The sequence below is a fragment of the Lissotriton helveticus genome, chromosome 9 (genome assembly GCF_964261635.1).
Source record: "Lissotriton helveticus chromosome 9, aLisHel1.1, whole genome shotgun sequence".
NCBI classification, from domain to species: domain Eukaryota; kingdom Metazoa; phylum Chordata; class Amphibia; order Caudata; family Salamandridae; genus Lissotriton; species Lissotriton helveticus.
In genome coordinates this window covers 686,805,474-686,824,172 of record NC_136070.1, presented here as the reverse complement: position 1 = coordinate 686,824,172, position 18,699 = coordinate 686,805,474, and the positions used below count along the sequence as shown (strand labels likewise).

Below are 18,699 nucleotides of genomic sequence, written 5' to 3'. Positions count from 1 at the left end.
CCAGAATTGACAGGTAAGCATATTGCTAACTCGATCGCCAGGATCAGAGCCCCTTACTTGAGCACCAGTTGCTTTACAATAAAACACATTCCATTATTGCACAGGAGATGCATGATTTGCTCCGACTCACCAGTTGTTTAAAAGAAAGCACATTCAATTATGGCACAGGGGATGCATGATTTGCCCACACTCAGCCGTTGCTTTCCAAGAGAACACACCAATTATTGCCCAGGAAATACATAATTTGCCCAGACTCATCAGTTGTTTTATAAGAGAAAACATCCAATTATTGCACAGGAGATACCTGCTATGCTCAGACAAACAAAGTGGAGATGCCGGGGAATTGAACCCGGGGCCTCATACACGCAAAGCATGCGCTCTACCACTGAGCTACATCCCCCACCTCAAAACACAAGAACATGGGTGAGTCAGCATTTACCTGTGCGATTCACTCAGAGTGGCTTGGGTGCAGGCCTCTGCCCTTCAGCCCTCGCACTGGAGCCTGCGAGCACACACGGATGCAGAGGAGCAGGGGAAAAAAGGGGGGCTATGTCCGGAGCCAACACGCGGCCGCAGCCAATAATACACGTTGCGGGCCTCAACCCCCCCCCACCCGAGTCCGCCGAATGCTGCAGCCACAGTGTGCACCGATCCCTGTACCTGTTGATGCCTCCGATGGACATCCTGGTGACGACGACAGCTTCTTCTGCACGTTTTCTACAATAAAAGAAAACAACCATCAGCCGCCCTGCCCACTCCTTACCCCTGTTGGCCCCCCCAGGCTGCCACCCCTGCCGTTGTGTTGTTCACGTATACCTCTGGGGAACACAAGCCAAATGCGCAACTGTAAGATCAGGGCAAGGATTGCATATGTATAAAACATCTGAATGGGTTCTTGAGAGGTGAAGCCTCAGCCAGACAAAACATTGGCACAGAGAGATCCGCCTATCGCCACCCTCTAAACAAACTTGGCGAGGCGCAGTTTCTCTTAATATTCGGTGAATGTTCAACAAAAACTGTTTCCCAACGTTCATTGGCATAATTCCGAACCTAAAATGGACACTTCCCTTCGCCATGTCACAGGGCGCTTCCAGGGAATCTAGCAGGGTTCCTCAATCGGGATGGGCCCCCACCTCAGGACCGCCTGCCCGCCCCACCAAGGGAGACAGGGAGGACGCAGCCACCTCGCAAAAAGCGGGCTAAGAGAGGGGTCACACCCTCGCCTACTCCGGGCCGGGCAGGAGGCCCGGACGACAAGAAATAAGCGCTTCCATGGGAACGCCCCTCCCCTCGCACCGCACATCGGGCCGAACCCAAAGACGAGGAAGCACCAAAGCGGCCCGGGGTGCCGCCGCTAAGAACCATGCGGGCCAAGCAGGGACAAGCAAAGGACCAGAGAAGCTTCCCGGGCAACACCCCCCTCCCCCGCCCTCCGTGTACAACCCCCCCTACCGGCCCGGGCAATCCACTACCACCCCACCTGCTCTTCCCAGCATACCCCCAGCTCATCACCGGAAGATGAGGCCTGGGGTTAGAACCGTATAGTCCTTAGAAACGCTGCTCTCCGCTCTCTGCTTTCCACTCACGGCAGCTCGTAGCTGGGGCAGCAGCAGCACGTACATACGTCAACAGCTTCCTAGCAGTCAAAGGCTAACATCTGATAGAATACCCTTAGGACCAGCAGGACATACATGCTGATCTTCGCACATTGACCTCTGTACATTTCGGATCTTTCTTTTTTGTTATCATTTTTAGGTCGAGCCTAGCGCAGCGCGCATGCGTTGCTCAATTCGATGCTTCTTGTGAGCACTACAAACTTTTCCTTGTGGGCCTCACTCCGCCTGCACACCTTTGACACATTGGATTGGCCTTTGCATGTGGCTTTCAATAATGAAAGCATGCAAATGGCCAAAGGTGGCTGTAAGTCCCACATCCTTACAAATGTGTCACTCCCACTGCTTTTTGCTCTTGGGAGTGAGCAGCGGTGCACAGGGAGGCTTCGGCATTCCTGTGCCTACCCCACCATTTGTCTTGAGCTGCTGTTTTTAGGTCTCGCCTAGCGTTGCAGCACGCATGCGCTGCACGCTCTGCGAGGGCTATTGTGATCGAGGAGATTTAATCATTTTCATTGGGTTGTGTCAGCGTTTATGCTAAACGCTGGCTTCCCATTGAAAAGGATGCTTCTTGGTTGCGGCCCTGTCTCCCTTTTGGACGGCCCATCCAGACTTGGTCGTTAGCTTCACGGCTGTCGTGAAGCTATTTCTTATCTCTAGAGTCGTGTACTGAGTTTAATTAGTTTTTCATACTGCAGGCACGCACAAAACGCATGGCGTGTTTTTACTTTCCTAGAAAGCGTATCCAAAGCCACACTGACAGAGATGGACAGAACTCGTTTTGGTATCACTGTCGCCGACTCCCTTCTCACCTAGCATAAATGTCATTCAGGCCTCAGCAATGCCACTGAGGAACCCGCTTTGCTGTCTGGGAAACGCGTGCTCCATTGATGCCGGACACCGTTTGTTCAGTTGAACATGCGTGTTTTCACCTCCTGCCCTCGTGTTTTTCAATGTCTTGCGTCCGGCCGACCTATGTCCACACCCCATGGTATAACGTCCATTTTAAGCACAGCCTTGGTTGTGCACGGCGACAAAGCAACGTGATCTGTTACCTTTCAGAGCACTGTGTCACGTGCACTACTCGTCGGCTTGAACCAGACGATTTCAGTGTTACAGCCTTGCACATTCACCAGTGAAATCACTAGCACTACCAGCAGAGTGCTACGCCACGGCTCTTCCGTCGGAAATATGCAGTCCAGCTGTGTCATGATTACTGAAAAACAAAAAATGTACATCTAACAAAATGAGTGTATGCTATAGCATGGTGTAGTACCTTGCCCTGTGCATGTTACACATACTAATGCACATACTAATGTGTGATGCAAAGTAGCATCGATGGCATGCTTCCTTGGGCACAGACGCAAATTATTTTTACAAATTAAGCCGCGCAATAGATTCATGTATGAGGTAAGCGGGTGCGGGATATACGAAGCTAAGTGATAAAACAGCTCCTGCTTATCAAATTGACAGCCATGGTTTATGATAGATTCGCAATCCACTATGTCAGGTTCACACCTGTGTAAGTGTGTGTGTTTTTGCAGTTTTATTTATCGTGAACTCGACCCCCAGGCATTGTAGCACTTTTCATGAACACTACTTACATTACACAAGAACACGTTCGTTTTGGTAGGCACGGGAGATTGGTTTTGTCTGATGTGTGTGATGTGCACAGATAGGGGCATAAAATATACAGATGTCTTATTGATAGAGATTAACTGCTGTGTGTGACAGTTTGAGTTGTACCTCAAAGTTGATGTGTGTGTGTGGCATGAGCGCCAGACGACCAACCTCCATGTGACAATTTTGCAACTGGATGTGTGGTAGATGTGCAGTTGGTTGTATGTGTGAGGTACACAGCCCTGTGTGGTAGATACACATACCGTGCTTGTGACAAATGAACTGATGTGTGTGAGCTTCGGAGCCTGATGTGTTTATATGCGCAATGGGGCAAAAAGCTGGACGGACTCCGGATCAAGGATTCCACCACATAATCTGTAGCGATTCCACCAGTCAGGTACAGTAGTAGAATTATATCTTGCGCATATTGATTACACCCAGCTTTGTTTTGCAGTGAGGTTACTCTTATGCCTCTGAATAATTTTTAAACAGATTGTTTTTAATATTGCTTTCCTTTGATTTAATTATTTGAGTGATGTGTGCGTGTCGATTACAAACATTTTGCAAAGAAATATGTCGTTTAACGCAACATCCATAATTTTTTTTTATTTTTGATGTAAATACTTCCTAACACATACTACTTACTGGTGAAATACCTCTGTGCTTAACCAATAAATGTATGAGCATTGTGTGCATTTAATCCCACTTCTGTATTTGTGTCTTTGGCATTTAAAATCTTTGCGTTTGCCCCAAGTTGAGTTTCAATCTTGGGCTTTCTATTGGCTCGCTGTGTGATCGCTGTGAGGTTATGCTATCCTCCTATAACTCAGAACTATTTCGTTTCAAGGGGACACAACGCGCTGCTCCACTGTTTATAGACATGTAGGCCTCCTCCACCCTACAATATCACCAGCGCATTCTGGGCTAGCCTTACAACACCTCTTACCTATTTTAAACGCAGTAAAGCGCACATGTTTGAACAGTTTTTGGGATCAGTTCCTGATTTTTTGTGCTTTAATCACTGGTCCCTGTACACTACACTTATGCTGGTGCCACTAAGACTCTCCATAGGTCCCTGGAGCCGCTGCACTAAGGGAAGTATAACTCTCCACCACCCTACAATAACACCAGAACCTTTGTAGCTTTCTTTTCGGAACCTTGTACCTGTCCTCAACTTTCCCAGAGCAGCTGTGATTGTCTGATGCTCAGGGAAACTATGACCTAGTTCACGTTTTATTCTCCAACATTACTCTGTGACCGGGGCTAAAAGTTGCCCCACCTTAATCGCATGGTTTCTTTTTAGCCATCAAATCTGCATGTAACTTTGTAGGTTATTGTGCCTGCTCCAATTCTGTGTGTCCCATATTCTTGTTTGTTTTGTGCATAGGTTAAAACAGTCTTTGGGGTCAACTTCTAATTTCTCCTGGTTTAATGTTTATAATAGCTCTGGTAACAGCAAATAAACAACCTGTGTTGTTACTGGGGGCTTATTGTCGCGTTTCTGCTAGTTTTCATAGAGCCTTAGAGGAATACGCTTCCTCGAGATAAGCACAAGTTTTGTAGGATCCTTTTGTTCCACCGTAAAAATTCCTTGTGTTCTCTTTAGAAGTGGAGTGGGGACGGGGGTTTTATCACTCTTCCGTTCTTTGTCTACAAACCTTTTGCAGAGGTTAACTGCTTTTGGTCCTGTGTTACGAATGTTGTGGTCAAAGATTTACTGTGTGCGATAAATGTAGGGCTCGTTTTACTGTGTCTTTTAATAATTGTGTCTGCTTGTTAATTTAGTATAATATGGCTATTAGTGCTTCAAATGTAAAGAACAAATAGTGTCAACTTAAAACAAGCATTTGCAATGCAATAGGTCTCGCATTTACGCGAGTTTTAGCTATTGACATTGCAAATGACAATGCCTTTTATTTTTGTTTTCGTTTTTAAAGCATAAATAAAAGGCATTGTCATTTACAATGCCAATAGCTTAAACTCGCGTAAATGCGAGTCCTATTGCATTGCAAATTCTTGCTTTAATCAGCAGCCTGAGCTTGTGCGCGGGCTTCATGAAAGGTTCATGTCCATTTGTCGTGTTTGATCTTTGTTCACGGCCGCCACACTCTCTTGGTTATCGAGGGCTTTGGAAGCCGTGTTAATAAGTGTTCGAGTTTTGTTTTGGTTTCCTTTAGGTGCCTAGTAACTAAAAGGCCCTCAATTTAGTGAAAGCAACGAGGTTAGTTCCCTGCCTCATCTTTCAGTCCAACTCTTCTCAGTCCCACCACTCGCCGACAGGAAAACATGGCATTGAACAGGGGCGGCCTTAGGCATGTGCAAGCTGTGCACCTGCACAGGGCCACCAAACCCCAGGGGCCACCACGCCAATATATATCCTTAATATAATAATCCTCCGAGGATGGATACATATTTGCGTGGCTGCCCCTGGCAGGGATTTGGTGGCCTCCGGCTCTGTTCCACTTCCAAACACCCTGACCCCCCCCCCTCACTGGCCTCCGCGCTCCGCCCCGCCCGGACCCACTCTTCAGGGGCCCCCTACCTACGCTACTTGCCCAGGGCCGCCGTGAGCCTAGCGCCGCCCCTGCATTGAAGTGAATGCTACTGCAAACAATTGTCTCATTTGAGGGGCGCTAAAACGCGCAGATCAGCGACCGGTTTAAACACAATAGGCTCAATACGTATGCAAAATCCGCAGGCCTCTGTGCAAGCCTTTGTCGCCTGGCTGAGCAAAAACAAAGGGCTGTGCTCAATCCAGGTCCCGGCAGGTGCTAGCGCACAAAACAAAATCCATCAACGGTGCTCACATTGGCACTTCAAAAACAACAAAAAAACACTCCTTAAGTTCTTCATCTAAGCCCCAGGCTTCAGCCAATTTAATCATGGGAAGGGCAGGCCAGTCGTTTCTTCGACTTTTGGCTTCTAAGCAGGACAGTGGTGATGCCTGCCAGACTACTGTCAGAGAGCTACTCAGCCTGGCACCCAAGGCAGTTATTAAAGTTATGCCTTCAAACTCTGCAACCCACTTCCCTTACTGAACCATCAATCCACTGTACATCAACGCATGCCAACCACGCCACTAAATGCATGAGTAGTTGAATGAACATGAGCTACACATTGTTGCTGCCTAATTACCTTCAAAACTGGACTCCTTTTCATGACTGTTTTCATTGAAAATGTGTGCAGAGAGCAAGAGGAGGAAAAAGTACGCAATTCAAAGAAGCAAATGGATAAATTCAAAGAATCTAAAAGAAAGGCACACATCCACTTAATTTGTCGTGCTTCATCGTTGTTTACTTTGGGTGTCATATTCATAAAAGAAAGGCATCTGGCCTCTTCATTCGCCTCGCCCCCACCAGGCTTGTTTTTTAGGTCTCGCCTGAGCCAGCGCATGCGCTGCACTGGCGAGACATTTAGTGAGTGGGCTTTCAAAAGTCCGACCATAGCTTTATGGTGTGGCATAGAGAGTGCGGTTACGCACACAATGACGAGCACAGGCGCCATCTGGCTTTCCTCTCTCGTCATGGTGCGTGCACATCGCTCGCGATCACTTTCACTTTTGCCGCGCGCACCCCTCGCAAATTCACCTCCTCCTCCCCCTCTCAGTTAACAGGCCCTCCCTCACCACAGAGCGCCTCTCGCTGCCGCAGGTCTTGTTGCTCCTTCTCTCTGGCTTCCTTTGTTTGTTGTAATTTAGTTTTGAGTGCTTCAGACGTGTAAAAATTAATTTCACATTTGATGCATTTCCGGGGTCCTTCATTTTTTCAAATTACGCACTGGTTTATATATGTGTGCATTTAAATGCCATATTCCTCATATCATGGTGAGCAGGCCCATCAGTAATCTCTAAGTAAGCTATGTAATACTTTAAACCTCTCTTAATTATTCCGTCAATCACATACACTTTAGACGGATTTGCTGTGTACAAAACATGTACAGTTGTGCATTTGGAATCATAAATCGGGCAACATTTTCTTTTAAGTGTTTCTGAGGGTCCATGTGCCCCACTTGGCCTGCATGAAGAAGACCGCTGTCCTACAATGTTTTTTGAGCTTCATTAAAGAAATTAGCGTCCGAGGTTCGCATCATTTCTGAAATGGTTTTAGCAAGGTTTAAGTGCAAAACACAAGCTGATTAGAGTCTAAAACTGGGATTTAGTCGGCGGCAGTAAGTACTGAAGTGCAGCAGTGAACTGGTTAATGAGCAGGCGTGTCTGCGGTACATTATGTTACAGACAAAGACCCACGCAGCCCGGGCCCCTATAGCCGTTGCATCTGGTCTCCCATCCATCTGCCCCAAACATCATTCACAAAAGCAGGCATTGTGTCGCCTCTGCCTTCAGTTACGGAAGAAGAAAGGCCATGCTGAGGATAATGTAGGGATGGATGCACGAGATATGAAATGTGTGCCATTGAATTGTTCTCGGCGCGACTCACAATTCACAGCTGCAGAAGGGAACCGAGTCAGCCTGCATTTGTTGCCTTCACTTGTGCAATGCACACCAGTCCTCTGTGTGCAGCTGCCAGCTAGTATCGATTGTTCACGTCCTTTATTTCTACAGAGTTAGGTAATTGCCAATAGTTTTACTTTAGATATTGGTTCTCGCATTGTGATATCTGGAACGTTAAGTTATCCTGAAACTGTTCAATGTTCAACGTAATGGCAATTCCAGTGACTGAAAAACATGCACGGATGCCTGAATGAATGTACTTGCATAGTGGAGCTTAGCAAACCAAACCAACGTGAGCTACTTATGGTTAGCAAAGGTGCCATCACTGAGGTGTCACAAAAAAGCGATGCCATTCTTTTTGTGAAGGTGAGGTGGTAGAACCACCATGTGGAGCGTCAGTGTGCGTGTGCTTCACTGCTGCGGCCATTGAATTGGATAGTGTGTGACTTTAGAACTTACCTCTTAACTTGGACAACCCTTACGATGCACAGCACTTACAATACACAGCATCTGAAAACAAGCATTGGCATAGCCAATAGGTCTCGCCTTTGGAACCTTATAAGTATTTAGTTATGCAGTACAATATCCTTGGTGCAACAACATCAACTGTTGCATGGCTAAACACTTATAAGGTCCCAAATGCGAGACCTGTTGGCTATGCCAATGCTTGTTTTATTGTCATTCACGCTGGGCAAAGAATCGACAGGAACTGACAATTACCTAAATATAGCACAAGAGGTTTACCTTCTCACGCCCTTGGCATGGCCTGGGAGGAGCAAACATAAGACAACACAGGGCTCTGTGGCACCGCAGACTGGCCCTTGTGTGCGCACGGCTCCAGATGACCTCTGCTACTTCTTTCTACAGAGAGCACTGAATACGTCCGCAACAGTATGGGGCAGCAGGTATTTCACTTTCTTATCCGTTTATATTTCTTGTGTCACAGTGAGATCATTAGCTGCAGTGGCCATCTCAGCTGCCAATATTTTACTAGTTTTCGTTTTTGTGCCCATCTTCATCCCCGCCATCCTTCCAATCTCACTTATTTTTAATCCCACCCGCCCCATCTCCGTTATATTAAAGTACTCTTTTTCAGACTTTTTTCTTCATCCATGCCCTCCTCCCACTATAAGTTGTTTTTAAACCCACCTCCCATTCCCTGGCCCCTGATCTCCATTATTTTTAAATCTCACATGCTCACTTTTAAAAACTATTTGCCAACAGTCCACATTGGAACTCTTACAGATTGTGCTTGCGGCAATGCTTGTTTTTTTATTATTTAAATTAAAGGTGGTTGGGGCAAAGCTAAACAGCGATACAGAGCCCAGGCCTGAGACCAACCTTGCTGGATTTAGTGTGCCCCTTCACCATAATGCCTCTTCTTTGCTTAAAGGCTGCTGTGTTCGTGGTCCAAATAAGTCCAGTTGCCCTTCATAAGGCCAAGCACATTCCACCTCCTGACAATTACCTGGCTGCTACTTATTACTTGCGGTTCTTATATCCTAAATCTTCTGTCACTGCCGGCAAACTCATATGCTACAGTAAGTGTCCTAAACTGTTCCACGTGAAAGCCTGCCACTCCTCTGATGCTGCCACTAGGACCTTGTGTCCCACACACGTTGCTGATGTCCCCTCCTCTAACAGCCAACAACAAGAAGCCCATTCTGAACACAAGTGCGAGTCAGAGGGCACTGCTAGGCCCTTGTTGTACTGATCTCATCTTCATACGGCTAATGGAGCTCCCTCTCATTAACAGGAGATGCAATCTCTTCTGGACAGTCTCTCCCCACATTTCCACCACATGTGCTTACGCAGCCCAACACAATACATAATACAACTACCCACCCACTTCCAGGGCATTAAGGAGATATCTTCCGGTGTAGTAGCCGGAGCGGGTTTCTTTGATGATTGGTGTGTCGACTATTTTGGGGCGGATTATTATCTTTTAACCAATCGCAGGGTTTATGGGAAGTGAAGTCACCGAAAGCTCTCATATTGCTCCACTACCTATCTATTTAGATCGAAACCTTTCTATTGCTTACACAGTCTGAAGCGAACTAGAGAGAGTAACCATCTCACAACAGACTGCATGATCGAGTGTGTAGTAATTATATAGCTCTTTAATCCCTGGCAGCACAGCAACCAGGATAATGTACTGCATGGCCAAACCAATGCTTGTTTATATATTCTGCAGCTCTTTAGACAGTTCTAGGAGGCCTCCTACTTTACTTTTATTCTTTTAGTTGATCTTTCATATGCTTGTTAAATTTGTGTTTCTGTTTTGCTGCAGATGATTAAGTGGGTGAATGCAAGAATGAACCCGTAGATGGATAAATAAATGTATGAGTTCATGGATGAGTGACAGAGTGCATGTACAATGATTTATTGAGTGCCTGAATTAACCAGTGACTTAGTGGCATCGCCAAGGAGTACTGGTGCCCTATCTATAACTGTACCGCCTCCTTTGAACACGGCCACTTTACCACCACCACCCGCAACTGGCCAAAACAGACACTACCTTTTCCGTCTGGAAACAGTAATGTTGTTCCTGCTTACATTTCACATTTTCCTTACTCTTGCATTCCCTAAGAGTATTCACTTTTTCCAGGATGTTGTGTTTCTGTAGTTTTTACATGCACCATATTAGTCATATATAGTGTGTATTGTGAAAAGAGTAATCTCCATATGTCTGATGGCGTGCGGAACCCTTACAAGATTCCTAACTAAAGCCATACAAATTCAGGTCTGCAGTTTCAATCTTCGAAGTTGTATAGTCCCTTGAGCTCAGACTTTGGTGCTACCTGACTGGAACTGTAACAAAAGAATTTAATCAGACCCACATAACACTTCTGAAACATTCTCATAAGAATGACAGACAAAAGATCTTTTTGAATGCTTTATGTAAGTATTTAAGTCAAAATACAAAAAATGCCATCAGTAAATTAGCAGCATAGCATACAAATCATAAGTAAAGAACTCAGTGCAATTCAGTATGACCTCTGGCATGGCTTCGCCTTCTAAGAATGGGAGTAGGGGTCTCTGTTCCATTGTGAGAGAAATGCACACTCTTATATAGGACTTTGAACAATGGGCTCATGGATTCGGTGGGAACACATGTTTTATTTAGTTTAACAAAATAGGAATCAGTCTAAATATAACATTTCTGCATAAAATGCATTCAGTGATTTTCCTACCATCAACACATTATGGTTCAATCGTTCTCACAGTCTTAGTTATACAGTTTAACTGATACATGAGTAACAGAACTAGAACAAGCAAGATTTGTCCTTAACTGAGCACATTCAGGAAGCGTTTTCTGAGAACTTATTTTGCTGACTTGTGCAAAACTATTTAAGTTTATTTTAGAAGCGGAATCAGCAATAATATCACGTGACCTAGGATGATGTCTAAGCAAGATGGTAGAAGATGTATACATGGTTCCTGTGAGGGGGTGCCGAGCGGGTCCCTTCCCTGGCCCATATATCATAACGGAGACCGATTACCTGTAGGAGCTAAGACCCGGACTCCAACTGCGCGCATGACGCCCTTCAGGAGGATAAACACACCCCTCCGTATTCTACCCGTATAGGAACTAGTCCCTCGGGACATCACAGAGGAAGGAGGAGGGAGTAACCCTGGAAGTGGTTTCCAAGCAGAAGAGAAAAAGACCGAATCAACTCAAGGAGGGCGCGAAGTTGCCGGAGAAAGAAGGAAGTCTTCAAACGTAGAAACGGTGAAGAAGAAGGGCGTGGAATCGAGAGAGGACGTAGAAGCAAGAGAAGACGAGGAACAAAACGAGAAGAAGACGAGAGAGGGTGTGAAGATTGGTGGTCCCCACAGGAGGAGGCTGGAGAGCGGTCGCAACTCAGGAGAGTTGCGGCAGAGCCGGTGAGTGACCCAGGACAGGGGAGGAGGGAGAGGGGTGAATAGGGGGGGGGAGAAAAGGTTGAGAGCAAGAGTGCGGGCACGTTGTGTTTTCCCTGATTCATTATCCTTACTGTCAGGGACTGTGCGGGACTATGTGGGGAACACAGTCAGGGACTTGGACAAGGACTAGGAACTGGGTAGAAGACGTACACAGAAAGAAGGAGTACAGTGCTGCCCAGGATCATACAGGGAGTCAGAGGAGAAAAAGGGCTCCAAAGGGGAAGCCTGTACAAGTGAACAAGATGGGTAAGACTCAGAAAGGAAGGGCACTCACAAGGCAATTTAGAATTCAGACTAACTACACCCAGGACGGACGTGCAAGACATATATATAATACAACATTAACAATAAAGGTGGGTGTGGGGTAAAGCACTCAGGAGCTCCACACGGGAAGACTGAAGCTCAGTAAGTTTCTTACCCACAATTGCTGTTACAGATACTGACTGCAAATACCCACATGTAGGATATGGATACAAAGGCAGGGTCTGTGGAGCTTATACCTATAGTGATGTTATAAATGTAACTCAAAGACAAAACTCACAGTGAACAAGAAACACCACCTAGGTAGTCAGCTGAGCCCACGGATCCTGGCGATCAAACAGGAACGCGCAAGGCAGTAACAGCAAAGGGGTAGAACTAAACACAAGCACAATAGACAAGGAGCTAGCAAGGAGGAGTGCTTAACAGGAAAGGAAGGAAATGACAGGGCACACTTGGCAGAAAGCAGGTAACAAACATACAAGGTAACAGAAGTAAGACAGCAGAATACAAAGGCAGCAAACTAGAACTGGAACCAAGGAAATGGGAAGCAAGGCAGGGACTGGAAACGGATATACAGAAGGGGAGGCTACAAGGGTATACTAGAATAGTGCAGGTTAAGGAATCAAGAAAAGAGGGGGCGTGGCCGAGAGCCGTGCATGGCGGACGTGTAGCGCAGTAGCTCCGTCTTCGCCCTTACTACACTCGCTTACTAATCCTGTCTTCCCTTACTGCAACCACCCCAACCGCCAGCCCGGACCTGCGGCAGATGTGCGGGGGGCAGTAACTACGCGTGGACCCCACCGGACGCCGCCTACAGCCGAGGACGCCGCGGAGATCACTGGGGCCTGCTGCGAGTGGAGAAGCCGCGGCCTCAATTGACTCTGGGGCCGGCCTGACGTGGACTTCCGGCGGGCCGCCAACGAGACCCCGACCGGGCGCCAGGACACTGACCTCCCCGCGCTGCAACCGGAAGTCCGGCAACTCATCCTGCACCCCCCCCAGAGCCGGCCCCCACACTGCCGGTGGACACTTGAGACCCGCGCTGCCCCTGCATGCCCGACTTCTGACGGAGGAGCGCTGGCCTGCACTGCGCCGTCTGCTTCCTGCGGGAGCGCCTGACACTGGCTCCTGGGACTGCTGGCCGAGCTACGTGGGGGCCGATAGAGACCTGGGCCCCCTCTATCACTGCGTGACCCGTCGACGGCGGCCCGGCGGGCCCTCGTACCAGGGAGGCGTCACGAGCGCCATCTTGCCTGCTCCCTGACCGGCGGCGGCTCCGGGAGGGACGCGGAAGGCATCGCCATCGCTTCGGACCCATTGAAGGCGGCGAGGGAGACACGGTCCCAAGGTAGGGACGAGGCGTCACCACAGCACCTGCAGACGTGCTACTATTGGGGTCATTAACCAGCGCGGAGGGTTCCAGCAAACGGGGAACCCAGGTGGCTCACTACTGACCGCAAAGGCTGCCCTCGCTGGACCAGGAGAGGAGCGCGTTACCGCTGTTCTGCCTCGGGTGTTCCCCCGTCTCACCCCCCCCCATCTCCGGTGGCCGATCGCCCATACCTACCGCCACTCCAGGACCACTGCGGCGACCACAGAGCGGCTCCCCCCGGGACGCAGCGACACGCAGGCCGGGTGCCACCTCTCCACACTTACAGCGCCAGGGGGCCGCTCCTCCTCTCGCCTTCCCCGCTGGGATCTTGGTGACCACGTGGAACTCTGCCGAGCACAGAGCGGTGCCCTGAGGGCCTTTCATCGGCGGACGGAAACGCGAACACCCCGACGCCGCTCTGCATACTAGGTCGATGGGACGGCAAAGGGGTAGAGCCCAGGACCCCGGTGCATCGACAGACGTGCAATCCACCGGATCAGAGGACCCTCTTTCCTCCTCGTACATGGACGTCATTCCTCCAACTGGGAAGGGGTCCCAGGACGCCAAAGTTGATCTTATTCTTAACGAAATACGGGCTACGAGGGAGGCGTTGGAAACGCGCATAGACAATATGGCGACTGGTCTCTCGTTGCTCCGTGCAGACCACAATAAACTTGCTGAGAGGGTCTCCGAACAGAAACTCGCGCTGGACGACCTCATACCCCAACAAACGGAACACTCCGCAAAACTGGAAGGCGTAGAAAAACAACTGCGGCAGCTATGGGACAAGGTGGATGATGCGGAAGGACGTGCCCGCCGCAATAACGTCCGCATCTTGGGCATTCCAGAACGAAGCGAAGGGAGGAACCCCACCCAATTTGTGGAAGACTGGCTTCGTCAACTGGTGGGCCCACAAGATCTTACCGCTCTCTACAGCGTGGAGAGAGCACACAGGATTCCGTCCAAACCACCGCAACCGGGAGCGCCCCCGCGCCCTTTGATCGCACGCCTCCTCCATTACAAAGACCGAGACACTGTGCTACGGGTGGCCCGGGAGAAGGCTCCAATCCGCTATGAGGACAAGAATATCTCTGTATATCCTGACTTCACACCCACAGTTCAACGGGCCAGATCCACATTTCTGGGCGTGAAACGCAAGTTGCGCGACAGAGACTTGAAGTATGCTCTTCTATTCCCTGCACGCCTTAAAGTACTGCACAATAACAAATCATACTTCTTTGACTCACCGGAGGAGGCGGCGGAGTGGATGGAGGTGACATTAACCCCGCCTACCCCACAGGACCCTTTCCTGGCCGACGACCGGGAGGGCCGCAGGCCTCACTCGGATCGGCGAACTGCTGCTTCGGAAACTCGACAAACCCCACCGCAGAGAACATCATCAACGGAAGCGTCCGCTACGAACCACCCAGGCGACCCCTCACCAGTGCTGCAGCTCACGAAAGAGGCGCTCGCCGCCCACGATGCGGACACACCTAGGGACCTGATTAGCGACTCCCACACACGCACTGAGATTTCGGGGTCAGCAACCAGCGTCCAACTCTTCCCAAAGATCACGGCGCAGACAGCAGAAGAATTTTAACGTCGACATCATTCCCGCACTCCAGGTGGTAACGTATAGACTGTATTTTCCCTCGGGTGGGCTGCTCAAGGGATTGTTTTGCTAAGGGCCGCCGTACCACCGCAGGCCAGTACAGGTACGGCGACAGCAGCCTACGCCCCCCACCGTAGGCACATGAAACTGTTTGACTTTTGCCCCTGTTGGGCATCCTGGTTTGGACCTCAAGCCCGTTGGCCTGGGGACCTTGGTGTTCTGGGACTGATTCTTAGTTTGACACTCCTCCTCTGCAAGAAGAAGTACCAGGTACGTGCGCCCACATGCACGTTCCTACTGCAATACACGACAGGACATGGGACCACTTAATGTTTATAGTTTGTGCACATGGAATGTGCGGGGTATGGGCTCGATTCATAAACGGCACAGGATACTCGCACAACTGAACCGAAGGGGCATTATGATAGCCTGCCTACAAGAAACACACCTGAACTGTGCTGAGAGCCTGAAATTACATAGAAAGTGGAAAGGCCAATTTTTTGCTACGTCCTATTCTGCATTCTCTAGAGGGGCTGCTATTTGGCTCTGTAATTCTGTTCCCTTTAAGCCACTGGAGCAACGAATTGACAAAGAGGGTAGATATGTCTTTGTGAAGGGATTGCTGGATGGGGCTACTGTCGTGCTTGGCTGTGTGTACTCCCCGAATTCGGGACAGCCGGATTTTTTAATTGCTGTCAACAGGGTCATTGCGGATTGGGCAGAGTACCAATGGGTGGTGGGAGGGGATTTCAATGCTGTATTGAATGTAGACATGGACAGATCGCACCCCCCACTGCATGCCACGGAAAGCAGGCGCCAAGCAGAGGCACTGACACAATGGGCGGAGGGATGGGACCTAGCAGACGCGTGGCGATATACGCATCCACGAGACAAAGAATACACTTTTTACTCCTCCCCCCACAACCTCCACACCAGGATAGACCGAATTTTCTGCTCCCGTTCCTTGCTAGGGTCGATTCTCCAAACCCAACACATGGGGAAGACCCTTTCTGATCACAATCCAGTTGAACTGACTTGGCGATGGGGACGCCAGATGACCCCTATCCCGACCTGGAGATTACCCACAGAACTACTGGAGGATACAGTCTTCAAATCCGCTATGGCGGGTGCCATCGAGGGTTATTTTGCTACGAACGCTAACACTGCCAGCTCCCGACAATTGGAATGGGACGCCTTTAAGGTTTGCATACGGGGGGAAGCGATGGCCGCTAAGGTGGGCATGAGAAGAGCAGTCGTTGCTGATTTGAAAGATGTAGAGGGTAGACTAGCAACCCTCGAATGTGAAGCTGTGGGCACGAATGCGCATTTCACCCCGCTGCAGGATGCACATATAAAACACGCTGAACTGCTAGAAGACTTGAGATTATTGGACTACAGGGAATACACACTGAGACAACACACACAAGCAGATAGGGCAGGGGCTCTGCTGGCTCGTATCTTACGTGACTCCCCAACACAACACCCCATCCTAGAAGTACTGGCCCAGGACGACATACTAGTTACGACACAAGCAGGGATAAACGTCGCGTTCAAGGACTACTATACGACGCTCTACGGCCCTCACGTCTGCCTCTCACACACCGCATTCGAGGGTTTCATGCGGGATTTGGACCTGCCCAAGCTCACTGACGGACAACGCGACGATCTGAAGCGTACTATTTCCATCGCGGAAATTAGACAGCCGATGCGTGCCCTCCCCAAAAACAAAACCCCCGGGACGGACGGCTTGCCGGCCGAATTCTATACCACATTTATGGATCTATTGGCCCCGCGCCTCCATACCCTTTATTTGGAGGCGCTACGGACTGCATGCTTGCTGCAATCCTCCCTTCAGGCCTTGATTACCTCCCTCCTAAAGCCGGGCAAGGACGGGCTGCACCTTGCTAGCTACAGACCCTTATCTTTACTTAACACCGATTACAAGATACTGAGTAAAATTCTAGCGACTAGACTGGCACAATACATACCACATTTGATTCACCCTGATCAGTGCGGCTTTGTGCCCGGCAGGAGCACGGCCATGAATCTCAGGCGGCTAGCCCAACTGATGCTGAGAGATCAGATGGACCTAGGCTCGGAGGGATGCATCTGGACCTGAAGCAGGCTTTTGATTCCCTCAGATGGGATTACATGCTCGCTGTGTTCGCGAGATTCGGAATCCCTCCGGAGTATATAGCATGGGTCCAGCTGCTATATACACGCCCCACAGCCCGGGGACGCACGTCCAGATACATCTCGGATCTCATAGATATTGCAAGGGGCACGAGACAAGGCTGCCCCCTCTCCCCGCTCCTCTTCATTCTAGCGCTCGAACCACTACTCTGTAAACTACGGACTGTGGCCCCCCACCGTGGAATTACAAGAGGTACCACGACGCATATCGTATCAGCCTATGCTGACGATATTATCCTCTACTTACGTGACCTAGGTGGCGACCTGGACCCTATCCCTTCCATATTTGAGGACTTTCGATCATTATCTGGCCTCACTATCAGCGAGTCCAAGTCCTACGGGTTTACCTTTGTCGCCTCTGCCTTGATTACACCGCTGCTCTTTGAGCCACACGCATTTCAAATAGCGGATACTACATTCCGATACCTCGGGATACAGTTTTACAGGGATGCCGACATGATGATTGACGGCAACCTTGGAAGGGCTATTAGGACTCTGAAGTCACAGATACAGTTCTGGTTGTCACTCCCTCTCTCGGTGGCCGGCAGGATTGCCATCTCTAAGATGGTACTGCTTCCCCGTCTCATTTACTATTTTACAAATTTACCGTTCCTGATACCTGCCACGACGTTTAAAATGCTTGACACTCTCCTCACGGAACTCATATGGGGACAAGGGCGACGACGCATAGGTCTCACTAAGCTACAACTCGCAACCAGTGCGGGAGGTATGGGAGTACCTGACTTTAGGGCCTACAACTTTGCATGTCAACTGCAGTGGCTGGCCTTCTGGCTTGCTGGTAGGAACCTCCATGAGATTAGCATGGTGGATGACGATCGTGCTAATGGGAGGATACATGCCCTGCTCCTCCCCCGCTCGGCCCTGGCGAGAGATGCCCCGCCGCTTCTCCAACTTGCAGTACTTTACTGGCGGAAGGCAGTGAAATACACGACCCCTCTATCATCTTACGCCCCCACCATTCCGCTGCTGGGATTGCCATTGGGGACAGGTTCGCTTACGACACACAAACTAACGCCATGGCTTGATGCAGGTGTAACGCACGTAGGAGACCTTTTTGCTGACGGGCGGATGTTATCATTTGAAGACCTCAGGTCCGCGCATGACGTACCCAGGGGTTCGTTCCTCATGCATGCTAGCCTCCGCCGCTACGTACTAGGACATTGGGCGCCTGAGGGGGTAGAACCACCCACGAACCCCTTGCTGACGATGCAGTACCTCATGGGAATGGGAAGCCATCTCACAAAATGGCTCACTGCTGGCATTAGAGCGGGACGAGCGGTTTCACTGTCACCTCTCAGGACCAAGTGGGAAGAAGATATTGGGAGGCCATTACGGGACAAAGAATGGGAGAGGATCCTTCAATTCCCCAAAAAGGTAGCTAGTAACCCTAAATTTAAATGTATCCAACTAATGGTCCTGCATAGAGCTTACTTAACGCCACGCCGATTGCATACCATGTGTCACGGCTGCTATTCCTCAGGATCGGAAAGATGCTCAATTGGGGTCCACCTCCTGACGTCCCCACACTCTGTCTGAGTATTTCCAGAGTGTATGAGCAGTCAGGCGAGGGAAAACAGGGAAGGGGAAGGGAACAGCAGGGATAAGGACCTGTAACGACAAGGAAGGACAC

General features: G+C 49.5%; 1 non-coding gene across 1 annotated transcript; it reads right to left on the bottom strand.

The window, feature by feature from the left end:
• Positions 1-327: 327 nt before the first annotated feature.
• TRNAA-UGC (transfer RNA alanine (anticodon UGC)) lies at positions 328-400 on the bottom strand. The gene has a single exon. It is a non-coding gene; the product is annotated as a tRNA-Ala (tRNA).
• Between the last annotated feature and the right edge of the window lie 18,299 nt (positions 401-18,699).